The 12891-nt window shown below is 38.7% G+C and overlaps 2 non-coding genes across 2 annotated transcripts; both read right to left on the reverse strand.

The window, feature by feature from the left end:
* On the reverse strand, positions 1 to 107 carry LOC121207512 (small nucleolar RNA R71). The gene has a single exon (XR_005902601.1). It is a non-coding gene; the product is annotated as a small nucleolar RNA R71 (small nucleolar RNA).
* Positions 108 to 12484: 12377 nt separating this feature from the next.
* Positions 12485 to 12590, reverse strand: LOC121207318 (small nucleolar RNA R71). The gene has a single exon (XR_005902409.1). It is a non-coding gene; the product is annotated as a small nucleolar RNA R71 (small nucleolar RNA).
* Between the last annotated feature and the right edge of the window lie 301 nt (positions 12591 to 12891).

Here is a 12891-nt window from a genome sequence, read left to right on the forward strand (position 1 = left end):
AAATTACGAAATGATATCTCTTCTTTTGTGCAGATGGACTTAGAAACACTTTACGATGCATGGGAGAGATACAAAGATCTATTGAGAAGGTGCCCTCACCATGGGTTACCCCTATGGTTGCAAGTTCAAACGTTCTACAATAGTGTGAATCCTTTGACAAGACAAATGATTGACACTGCTGCTGGCGGAACTATCAACAATAAAACACCGGAAGATGCCTACGAATTCATAGAGGAGATGTCACTAAACAACTATCAGTGGCATAAGCCAAAAAAACAGCCGGCGTTTATAACATCGATTCAATCACCATGCTCTCTAATCAGGTAGAACTTCTCAATAAAAAGATTGATAGTTTTCTTGGTTCTATGTAGGTACATCCAGTAATGAGGTGTGACTCAAGCGGAGGAGGTGTGCATACAAAATACCAATCCTTCAATCCTACAACTGAAGAAGAAAAAGTCAACTATATGGGTAATAATAACTTTAGATCTCAAAATAACCCATACAGTAAAACCTATAATGCAGGTTGGAGGAACCACCTAAATTTTTCATAGAAAGGTCAAGGGAATCAAAAGCCACAAAATCCTCAGGGTTTTCAACAGCCACCTTATCATTAAGAGAAGAAGCTGCACCTTGAAGAAATACTCTCTAAATTCATCTCGGTGTCAGAAACCCGTTTTCAAAATACTGAGACTGCACTTAAGAATCAACAAGCATCGATCTAAGGACTCGAAACTCAGATAGGACAGCTGTCCAAACTAATCTCCAAAGACCACAAGGTAGCCTACCAAGTAATACTGAACCTAATCCAAGGGAACACCTCAATGCAATTAGCGCTCAAAATAAGGACGGACTCATTATACCCGAGCCAGAAATACATCAAAACAACGCGATGAACAAAGGACAAGAAGAGGTAAACGATAATGATCCCAAATAGGTAAGTACGAATCATGAACCTCGTGTGCCATATTCTAAAGCGATGACAAAAGACAGAATAGAAGAACAATTCGGTAAGTTTGTTAAACTCTTAAAGAAATTACATATTAACTTACCCTTTTTTGAAGTTCTTTCGCAGATGCCCAACTCAGCAAAATTCTTAAAGGAACTTCTGAGCAATAAAAGGAAATTAGACACTACATCGCATGTGGAACTCAATGCAGTATGCTCAGCTATTCTAAAGAATAATCTACCTAACAAATTGCAAGATCTAGGGAGTTTTACAATTCCTTGCTTAATTGGTAGTTTATCTGTGAATAATGCTTTAGCTTATCTAGGGGCAAGTATAAATGTTATGCCCTATAAAATGTTTAAACGACTAGGTCTCGGTAAACCCAAACAGACTAGGACGAGCATACAATTGGCTGACAAAACAGTTAGATTTCCTAAGGGTATTATTGAAGATGTTCTCATTAAAATTGATAAATTTATTTACCCAGTAGACTTTGTTGTCTTAGATATGGATGAGGATGACGAGGTACCTTTAATTTTTGGACGACCCTTTTTAGCAACTGCCAGAACCATTATTAATGTAGGCACAGGGGAGCTAACACTTCTTGCAGGTGACGACGCAGTAACACTCTAAGCACTCGACTCAGTCAAAACCCCTAAGACTCAGGATAATGCTACAAAAATTGTCGATGATAAAACTAATATTCAATCGTCCTTGCAGAAACCTCCTCGAACAAAGACAACAGAGAGAGTGCGCTACTATCATGGAGAGAACAAAGACGTCCATGAAGAATGAAGACTACGGATAGAAGAGCTAGATGAATGGCGAGAACACAAACCAAGAACACATGATAAACTGAAACTACACAAAAACAAGCCCGATACCTCTCCTAATCAACTTCAGCTCGGCGATCAAGTCTTACTAAATGCCATTGATCCTCACATTGTCACTACCACACTAAATGAGGAAATCCCTCTTATGGTACTCAGTATTTATCCATTCGATATAGTGGAGGTGAGTCATCCCAAGTTCGACACTTTTAAGGTAAACAACACCCGTTTAAAACCTTATTTTAAAACTGACAATAGGAATGAGGAGTATGAACTCCTCAAACCACCATGATCATTCAAAAGAGGTAAGTCGAGCTTAGACTATAAATAAGCGCTTCTCGGGAGGCAACCCGAGCACTAACATATTTTTATTTCTTTATTTTTAATTAATTTCTAACACTTCGAATCATTAACTTTATCTTTGAATTCCAAAGTTTTTCAACACACGGCTGGGCATACGGACGTCCCAAAAGTCGTGGCCAAACAGGGGAAGAGACATGGCCGTGCGATACGGCCGTTTTTAAGTAGAACATGATTTCCCAAAACACAGGGTGCGATAAATCCCACAGCTGTGCGACATGGCCGTAGGTGAACTTGATAGGAAGAACACAGGCGTGGGACAGAAAACTACAGGCGTGCCAGGGACAAGGCTCGATTTTATTTCTTCCACACGGGTGTGCGACACGCCCGTGCCATTAAACTATGGACAACAATACACTGGCGTGATACCATAACACACGGGCGTTGGAGAAGCAAACAATGCTAGGCACGGCCGTGCGACATGGTCGTGTGCCACACACGTCTAAGACACATAGGCGTGTGATAGTAGCCGGGCACGACCACATTTGAAAATTTTGAAAAACACGGGCTACCCTCACAGCACAAGGGCGTGGCCCTAGGCCGTGTGCCCCTCCCCTATATAAACAAACCCCTGTTCATCTTCTTCCTCCTTTCAAAACCCTAGCCGAAATCCACCCTCCCTCAACCCTTACTCCCTATTCCGACCACCATTCCCTAGATTCTCACTTCCCCAACCCCCAAACCACCCTCAAAGTCACTCCACTTGCATTAATCCCCATTTTTTCCCTCCCTATACCCTCTATTTTTCCCACCACATGGTTTCCTCTCCGCGTTACACGCCTATGCTCGCCATCACACGCCCGTGCACCGCCTTATAACAGCCCTGGTTCAGTTTCTTAACCTTGTTTTTCCAATTTGTGTTGTTACATTAGTATTTTTCATAGTTTACATAGATATTGTTACTATTACAAATATGTTTTAGACAAGTTAAGAATTTGCTTTAGAATTTTCTATATTTGACTTATTTAAAACACTAAATAGCATATACTAGTTTTAGGCCTGTTGCTTAACTACTGATGTATCTTGGATTCTATCAATGCTCATATATTTTCAGGTACATTATGTCGTCATCGAGAGGAAAGAAGGCCGCAATCTCATCCTCAAAGAGACGTAGGGGACCAGGTTCTTCCTCGATAAGAGCTACATCCGAAGTTCGGCACCCATTCCTTAAATTTCCACAAGCTTCACAGGAGGAGCTATTTCAAATACTACGTGCACGACCTATCACCACAGGTCGTTGCATCAACTGGGTTGTCGTCGAACAAGTCTAGCTCGCTGATGTCATCTGCGCCCTCCTGTCTACAGACCCAAGGGAATGATTATTTAGAGCTAACCTTAGAATTATGCTCTACTTTTCATTTACAGGTGGTGATGACGAATAATGATGACCCAGGAACTATTCACTTCCGATTAGGCGGTCTAGTTCGTGCGATGAGTGTCCCAGAGTTTGGAGTTGCTATAGGACTTTACGCCGATGAGTTTATGGAGGAGGAGGACATGAATGCACTACCACGCAATATCCACATCTCTCCCTCCTTGTGCTGGAAGGCTTTGGCACCACTCTCTTCCAACTACGACCCCAGCCGCCCGAAGGCCTCAGCTCTCCCCCCTTCCCTCCGCTATCTCCATGCCATATTAGCTCACACATTGACCGAGAGGAGAGAGAGCACTGGCAAAGTCACCACCCACAACAAGTAATCTCACTACACTCTCTTCCACACCAACTCTTCATAAGCTCTTCATGATTCTACAGACTTCCAAGCAAAGCTGCTAGGAATATTTTACGCAATGAGGAAACAAATAGGGAATAATACCTAACGAGTGCCATGTTCAACGACCCAATTTCTTCATCTATCCAAGAACAGTGGCCGCTACCATTTTCCCCAAACACTCCAGCCTCAGAATCAAGCTCCGCATCCTTCTAACAGGGAATTTCACTTCTTTCCATCTTATGATTTTCTTTATGTTGACTAGCCTATCTTTGTACATTGAGGGCAATATATATCTTAAGTGTGGGGGGTGAACATGGAACCTAACTTTTTGCATTATTCTCAAATCCTTGAATTTTGTTTTGTGCTTAAGTGATTTTCTCATAATATTGATAGAATGAATTCTGATTGATCTATAACTATTGTTGGTATGTCATGAATTAGACCATGGGAATTATGCATGATTATTTGATTATAGGACATTAAAGAATCAAGCATGATAAGTTGATATTTTGAGAACTAAAATTTTTAGATTATTTTCCTAAATTGAGGTATTATCTTGAAATTCTTAGTATACAGGAATGACATCAAAAATCCAAATTTTTGGTGAGATTTTTGAGCCTTTTGAGCATATAGCTTTCTTTCTTGCTCACTTCTTTTGTGGTTTGAGTGTGTCAACATTGAACTGTTATTCTAGAACTTGCTTCGATTATACATGTCAAGACCACACGTATGATTTGATATACTGAGATGATAAAGGCACTTAGGATTTAACCCATTGACTCCATAAAAAGCCTTCCCACATAATTAAACCCTTAGTGAACCCCTTTTGAACCTATTAACCTTTTTCTTTGATTAACCCTCATCATTAACCCATTAACCCATTATTGTTAAAATCCTCTTACTTATTTTGACCCTTTTTATCGAGATTGAATTTAATATTGTTACCTCACTATGTTCACCATTTTTTGTTACTGAATCATGAAGTCTGATTTCCATATTGTACTAACTTGATTTGTTCTTAAAAAAAATGTGTGTAATTCTCAGCAAGCTAAAGTTGTCATGAACTCATGTAAAATAGTTCTAGCTATTTGTTTGTGATTCAGTAATTAAGTTTTTGATAGTGGGGTAACATATTGAAATTATCTCGATTCTAACCCCTGTTCTTTGACCTCTATCCATACTTATAACCTAAACCCCATTACAACCATGCAAAGACCTTTTGATTAGTGTATCATATCATTTACAAGTGGTGGAGATTTGATTTTCAGGCAAGCCTATGGTAATAACTTTTCATGTTAGACAATCAAGTGCTTAATCTTAACCCTTAAACACTTTGAGTGATTTGAGTGAATCTTTAGTGAGGATGTCATCTCTTGTGTATTTAGGACTTAAGTTAATTACTTAAAGGAAGGAGCTTACCTATAATATTATTATTGAGATATCCGATTTAGATTGTTTGAGGCTTTTAATGCCCCTATAGTTAAATTCTTACTGTATAAAATTCTGTGGAATAGTTTGTAACATTATCAATACTGATTATGTGATTGAAAAGAATGAATTCTAGCAGTAAGTGAGAATTTTGCTTGAGGCCAAGCAAATGCTTAAGTGTGGGGGAATTTGATAAACGCAAAATGATATAGGTTTTTACCCCAAATACTTAGCATATTTATGGATGTTTACTACTAGATTTGTGGATTTTGGTGCTTTTAATCCGGTTGTTTCATGTTTTGTACCGAAGAGAGGACCAAGAGTCAAAAGGAGCCAAAAACAAGCTAAAAAAAGGGACAAAACGGACCAAATCGAGAAGACCCCCTTGCCACATGGGCAGCTCACACGCCCATGCCTTTCGAGGGTGTCGACCAAGGTTTACACGACTCACAAGGCCTGGCCATTGAGCCTACACGGCCGTGGCAATTTAACGGATCGCACATGGCCTGGCAACCATGTCACGGAAAAAGGATACTTAGGGGGGAAGAAAGCCAATCAAAAGCCTATATAAACACCCTAAGTACGACCTAGAAAGGGGGCTCTCCAGAACTTTTCTGGAACACAGAACCACACGCCGAGAATTACTTGAAGGAAGCCAGACGATCCATCTCAAAATCCAGAGCTATTCCAAGACTGAAGATCTCTCTCAGAATTCCTTCAGGGGTTTTAGAGTTTTCTTTATGTTTTGTTATTTTTATTAGGGGGCTCTCCAGAACTTTTCTGGAACGCAGAACCACACGCCGAGAATTACTTGAAGGAAGCCAGACGATCCATCTCAAAAGCCAGAGCTATTCCAAGACTGAAGATCTCTCTCAGAATTCCTTCAGGGGTTTTAGAGTTTTCTTTATGTTTTGTTATTTTTATTCTTCTGAGATGTTTTCTTATTGAGTTATGAACTAAATCCCCTAAATACCTAAGGGGAATGAAACCTAAGACGAAATTTGTTATTATTTTCTGAATCATATGATAAATATTTAACTTGTTCTTAATTATGTGTTCTTAATTCTTGTTTTGATATCCCAGGATATTGATTCAAGACACGCTCTTATTCAAAGGAGGAATAGACCCTGTCTAAGAGTACAATTTCCATAATTAAGCGGAGTTGATTTTGCGCCTAGAAATAGGGTGACAAGATTTTGCCGGATTAGGTGAAACCTAATAAGGGGATCCATAGATCGAGTTAATGCAACCCTAGAGCGTTAATTAGAGAAAAGTCTCGGTTATTCAATCTAGGGATTGGACGTTATTAGTCTTGAATAGGGATAATAATATAACTTAGGGATCTCTACGGAACAAGTTGAATGAATAAATCGTCCGATTCGAAGCCAGAATAACAAGTAAAGTCTAGGTGGATTTTTCCTTAGGTATTGTCTCAAGTCAATCGATTTTCCCAAAATCAATTCCCCAATTCTTTTCTCTATGCGTTCTTAGTTTAAATAATTAGTTAATTAAAACAAACCCTTTTATTCCTAGGCTAGATAATAAAAAGATAGTTACTACTAGTACTTTTGGCTCCTTTGGGTACGATATCCCGGTCTCGCTTGCCTTTTCATCGTGATAATAGTTAGTCTAGGTTTGATCTTCATTATAAATATTTATTACTTGTTACGAATCACTGCGATCATGTACCAATACCGGAGCTTCAGTTAACAGAGCTTTTAACCGCTTAAAACTTTTCTGACATTTCTCAAACCATTCAAACTTCACATCTTTCTGAAGCAATTTTGTCAACGGAGTTGCTATCACAGAGAAATCTTTTACAAATCGTCTGTAGTAACCGGCAGTCCCAAAAAACTGCGGACTTCAGATACATTCCTCGGAGGCTTCCAATCCAGAATAGCTAAAATCTTGCTCGGATCAACTCGGATACCGAGAGCTGATACAATATGACCTAGAAAACCAACTCCAGAATTCACATTTACTAAACTTTGCATACAACTGTTTATCTCGCAAAGTTTGTAGCACTATTCTCAGATGTTCGGCATGCTCAGATTCATCACGTGAATAAATCAATATGTCATCAATAAAAACTACAACAAATTGATCTAAATACGGTCTGAAAATTCTATTCATCAAATCCATAAAGATGGCAGGTGCATTAGTCAATCCGAAAGGCATAACTAAAAATTCATAATGGTCGTACCTCATTCTGAAAGCAGCTTTCGAAATGTCAGAGTCCCTTACCCGCAACTGATAGTAACCCAACCTCAAATCTATCTTTGAAAACACAGCTGCACCTTTCAACTGATCGAATAAATCATCAATTCTAGGCAGAGGGTATTTGTTCTTTACGATCACTTTATTAAGTTGGCTGTAATCAATACACATTCTCATTGTGCCATCTTTCCTTTTCACAAACAGAACAGGAGCACCCCAAGGTGAAAAGCTCAATCTAGCAAATCCTTGATCGGTCAATTCTTGTAACTGAGATTTTAATTCCTTTAACTTGGTTGGAGCCATTCTATATGGAGCTATTAAAATCGGAGTAGTACCAGGTACTAATTCAATGCCAAACTCGACTTCTTGAATCAGAGGCAAACCAAGTAGTTCTTCAAGAAATACATCAGAGAATTCACAGACAACAGGCACTGATTCAACTTTCATATCATTCACTTTCGAATCTAATACATAAGCTAAGTAAGCTTCACAACCTTTCTTCACATATTTTTGTATTTTCATTACAGATACCACAGCTGATAGTCCATTCAGATCACTAGACTCAATTTGGATTATTTCATCATTCTTACACCTTAAATCAATGATTTTTCATTTGGAATTCACAATAGCATCATGCAGAGTTAACCAATCCATTCCCAGAATTATGTCAAATTAATCGAAAAGTAAAAGCATCAGATCAGCAGGAAAACAGATACCTTGAATCATTAACGGACAATTCTTGCAAACTTCTTCAACCAAGACACTTTTGCCTAAGGGGTTCGATACTCTAATTACGAATTCAGTAGACTCTACAGGCAAAGTCTTACTCTACACTAAATTTATACAAATATAAGAATGCGTTGATCCAGGGTCTATCAATGCAATCACAGAAGTATCATAGAGAGTAAAAGTACCAATAATCACATTTGGAGACGAGGCTTCCTCACGAGCTCTAATAGCATAGGCTCTGGCAGGTGTTCTAGCCTCAGATCTAACAACGGTATCCCCAGTAGCTCTTTGACCACTACTCGTATTTCTTACATTTCTGGAAGGTCTACCTCTAGTTGAGGTGTTACTCGATCTCGGATTCTATACATTTTCTTGCTCAATGGGTTCAGAACAATCTCTTACAAAATGATCTAGGGATCCACATCAGAAACAGGCTCGGTCATTCAATCTACAATTTCCCGGATGTCTTTTACCATAGTGTTTACATTCAGGTTTCTCAGATCGGATGTTTCCAACACTTGCAACAGATGTAACAGGAGCTCTGGTGTTCGAATATGATCTAGTTCGATCTCTATTTGAATGTCCCACATTAGTATTTGAACAGTTCTGATCATCTCAGAATTTCTTTGACCCAAACTGAAATAATTTATGCAAAGATCTCTTTCTAGCATCTCTAGCTTCAAAATCAGTTTTTCGTTTCTCTTTACTTTATTCTTCAACTTTACAAGCTCGCTCAATGAGCACAACCATTTCTTTAATTTCCAGAATCCCAACTAACAGACGGATATCTTCATTTAATTCATCTTCAAACCTTTTGCACATTATTGCTACATTCGATACACATTCCCGAGCATACTGCCTTAACCTCACAAATTCACATTCGTATTCAGTAACAGACATACGACCCTGTTTAAGCTCGAGAAACTCTTTGCGTTTCTGATCAATGAATCTCTGATTGATATATTTCTTCTGAAATTCAGCTTGGAAGAAATTCCAAGTAATCCGCTCACTCGGAACCACAGATATTAAAGTTTTCCACCAACGGTATCCCGTATCTCTTAGAAGTGAAACGGTAAATTTTACACACTCCTCAGGACTCAGAGACATTTCATCAAACACTCTTATTGTATTTTCCAACCAGAATTCTGCTCTTTCAGCATCATCATTCGTGGAAACTAGGAACTCTTTAGCCCCATACTTTCTAATCTTACCAGCTGGTGGTCTACTTGACTGAACTGGATTCACGGAAGTCATAACAGGAATTTAAGAAGGATTAATTGGGGTGGAGGTTGTTGTACAGTCGGATTGATTCTAATGTATTGGGTAAACCATTTATTCATCATCTGATAAAAGGCTTGCTTAGCCTCGCTATCACGGCTACTCATAGTCAGTTGTGAATCATCTTGCACTGTCCCTTGCGCGGGGACATGTGCATTGCCTTCAACATCATCAGCTATGGCTCTATCGGGATCCATTTACTATACAAAAGCACATTTCAATGTCAGGAGTCATCACACTATCACAGATTCATATATATGGCATGTATAGCTAGACTCACATATGCTATGGTAGTCCTAGAATCGACTAAACCATAGCTCTGATACCAATAAAATGTAACACCCCTATCCCATAACCGTCTCTGGAATAGGTAAGGGGCGTCATCGGACAGACAGAACATTACAGAACAATACAGAATCACTGATATCATATAATATCAATACATAGATATTCATTCACAATTCAACCTTTAATACAGTCTACGAGACCTAAAACATACATTTAGGAAAGATCGGGATTAAACTGAACTCATTCAAAATTTTTAGAACTTAATCAAATATTTCAAAGCTGTCAAAGCCACACGCCCTTGTGACTTACACGGGCATAAGCCATGCCCATATGATCCAACCGTGCCAAAAAGAGGTCCTATACTGACTTTTTCACACGGCCAACAGACACGGCCGTGTGCCATGACCGTGTGATACATAGCTAGCTACTGACTTAAGCCCACGGCCATAAGGCACGCCCGTGGTCCCTAACCATGCAAATTTTAAGAGGTTACTGCCAAACTAACACGGCCACCAGACACACCCGTGGCCTCTGACCGTGTGGCATAATGCAGGCTTGATTTAAGCCAATTTGCCACCCATTTAAGGGTCAATCCTACAAGCAATGCTAAGCAACATTCATACAACAAATTTTCAGCCAATTTCATACTCAAAACATGCTTTATTACAACTATTTCATCATCATTCAAGAACCCATTCAAAATTATACCAAATCTTCACACAAACATACCATTTTCTAACCAACTCTCATAGCTTAACATATATACAATTCAAAACTTAATACATGGATATTCTAGCCTATACATGCCATACTTTAAAATATTTACACCTTCAAAAATACCAAAATGAGATCAATAGTGTGGTGACGATCATTAACTATCCCCTAGCCTTCAGTAGCTACGACAACTGTAAAACAGACAGTAATCACACAGAATAAGCTACAAAGAGCTTAGTAAGCCAAATACAATTGGTCTAACTACTAAAGCGTATAAGTATAATTCAACCATAAGATTCATAACCATTTCATAGAATAATTCATACTTAACCATGCACCTTTGTTGCATATATGTCATGCTTCATTTACAATTCCATACTGATAAACCATAAATTATACATATTTTTACCCCATGTTTAATGCATTTTATGGATGATTTCTCATTAGAATTGGTGAATTCGATGCTCCTAATGCTTTAATTTCATGTTTTATACTTAGGAGAGCATAGGAGAGCGAAAGGAATGAGAAACGGGCCAAAAACAGAGAAAATAGGCCAAAGTACGAAATCAACACGGCCTAGACCTCCTCACACGGGTAGACCACACGGCCATGTCAATTTGGCAGGCTCGAGCATAGCCTGAAGTAATCGAACACGGGCATGTGCCACGAGCGTGTCCCTGCCGAGCCCAAGTTGAGTTCAATTCGGAAAAGGCTAATTTTGAGGGCTTCTAGGCATTCCAAAGCCTATAAATATACCCCAGAGAAGGAAGAAAAGGGGGACACATAGAATAGGGAGTAAGGAATTACTCCAAGGAAGCCGATTGATTCATCTCAGAAGCTGAATTTATCATCAAGACTGAAGATCTCTCCTCAATTCCCCTTCAGGAGTTTTGGGTTTTCTTTATGTTTTGTATTCTTTATTATTCTGAGATGTTTTCTTATTTAGTTATGAACTAAATCCCCTAAATACCTAAGGGGAATGAAACTTAAGATGAATCTTGTTATTATTTTCTGAATTATATGATAAATATTTAACTTGTTCTTAATTATGTGTTCTTAATTCTTGTTTTGATATCCCAGGATACTGATTCAAGATAAGCTCTTATTCAGAGGAGGAATAGACCCTATCTAAGAGTACATTTATCATAATTAAGTGAAGTTAATTGCGCGCCTAGATATAGGGTGACAAGATTTTGCCGGATTAGGGTGAAACCTAATAAGGGGATCCATAGATCGAGTTAATGCAACCCTAGAGTGTTAATTAGAGAAAAGTCTCGGCTATTCAATCTAGGGATTAGACATTAATAGTCTTGAATAGGAATAATAACTTAACTTAGAGATCTATACGGAACAAGTTGAATGAATAAATCGACTGATTCGGAGCCAGAATAACAAGTCTAGGAAGAAACCAAAGAGATCTTCAGTCTTGATGATGAATCCGTCAGGACCATTACTTTTTGACGAAGAAATCGATCGTACAGTTCGTAGAAACCAAATAGAAATAACGCAAAGCTTAAGATACACTGAGAACAAGCAAGAAGACAATACTCAACCTCCAACCGAAGAGATGGCTGAAAACCAAGGCAATTAGCTACCTCCTGCAATTGCGGTTAATCAAATCCTACTCCACGCACTATGTATGATTATGCTAAACCTTCTTTAACAGGAACTGAATCGAGCATAGTTAGACCTGTTGTAGCTGCAAATACTTTTGAATTAAAACCTAACACTATTCAAATGATACAACAATTTGTTCAGTTTGATGGTTTGCAGGATGATGCCATACGTCTTAGAACTATGCGATACATTTAAAATTAATGGCATTTCTGATGATGCCATACGTCTTCGGTTGTTTCCCTTTTCATTGAGGAACAAAGCTAAACAGTGGTTGAACTTGTTAACACGAGGGTCAATCACTACTTGGGAACAAATGATCGAAAAATTCTTACTAAAATATTTTTCACCGGCTAAAACGGCTAAATTACATAATGATATCTCTTCTTTTGTGCAGATGGATTTAGAAACCCTCTACGATGCATGGGAGAGATACAAGGACTTACTACGAAGGTGCCCTCACCATGGGTTACCGCTTTGGCTCCAAGTTCAAACATTCCACAATGGTCTGAATCATTCGACTCGACAAATGGTTGACGCAGCTGCTGGCAGAACCATCAATAATAAAACACCTGAAGATGCCTATGAGTTTATTAAGGAGATGTCACTGAATAACTATCAGTGGCAAGTCATGAGGACAAAGCCAACAAAAATAGCCGGTGTTTATAACATCGATCCGGTCACCATGCTCTCTAATCAGGTAGAACTCTTAAATAAAAAGATTGATGGTTTTCTTATTTCTTCACAGGTTCACCCAGTAATGCAGTGCGAA

Source organism: Gossypium hirsutum, chromosome A09 (assembly GCF_007990345.1).
Source record: "Gossypium hirsutum isolate 1008001.06 chromosome A09, Gossypium_hirsutum_v2.1, whole genome shotgun sequence".
Classification (NCBI taxonomy): Eukaryota; Viridiplantae; Streptophyta; class Magnoliopsida; order Malvales; family Malvaceae; genus Gossypium; species Gossypium hirsutum.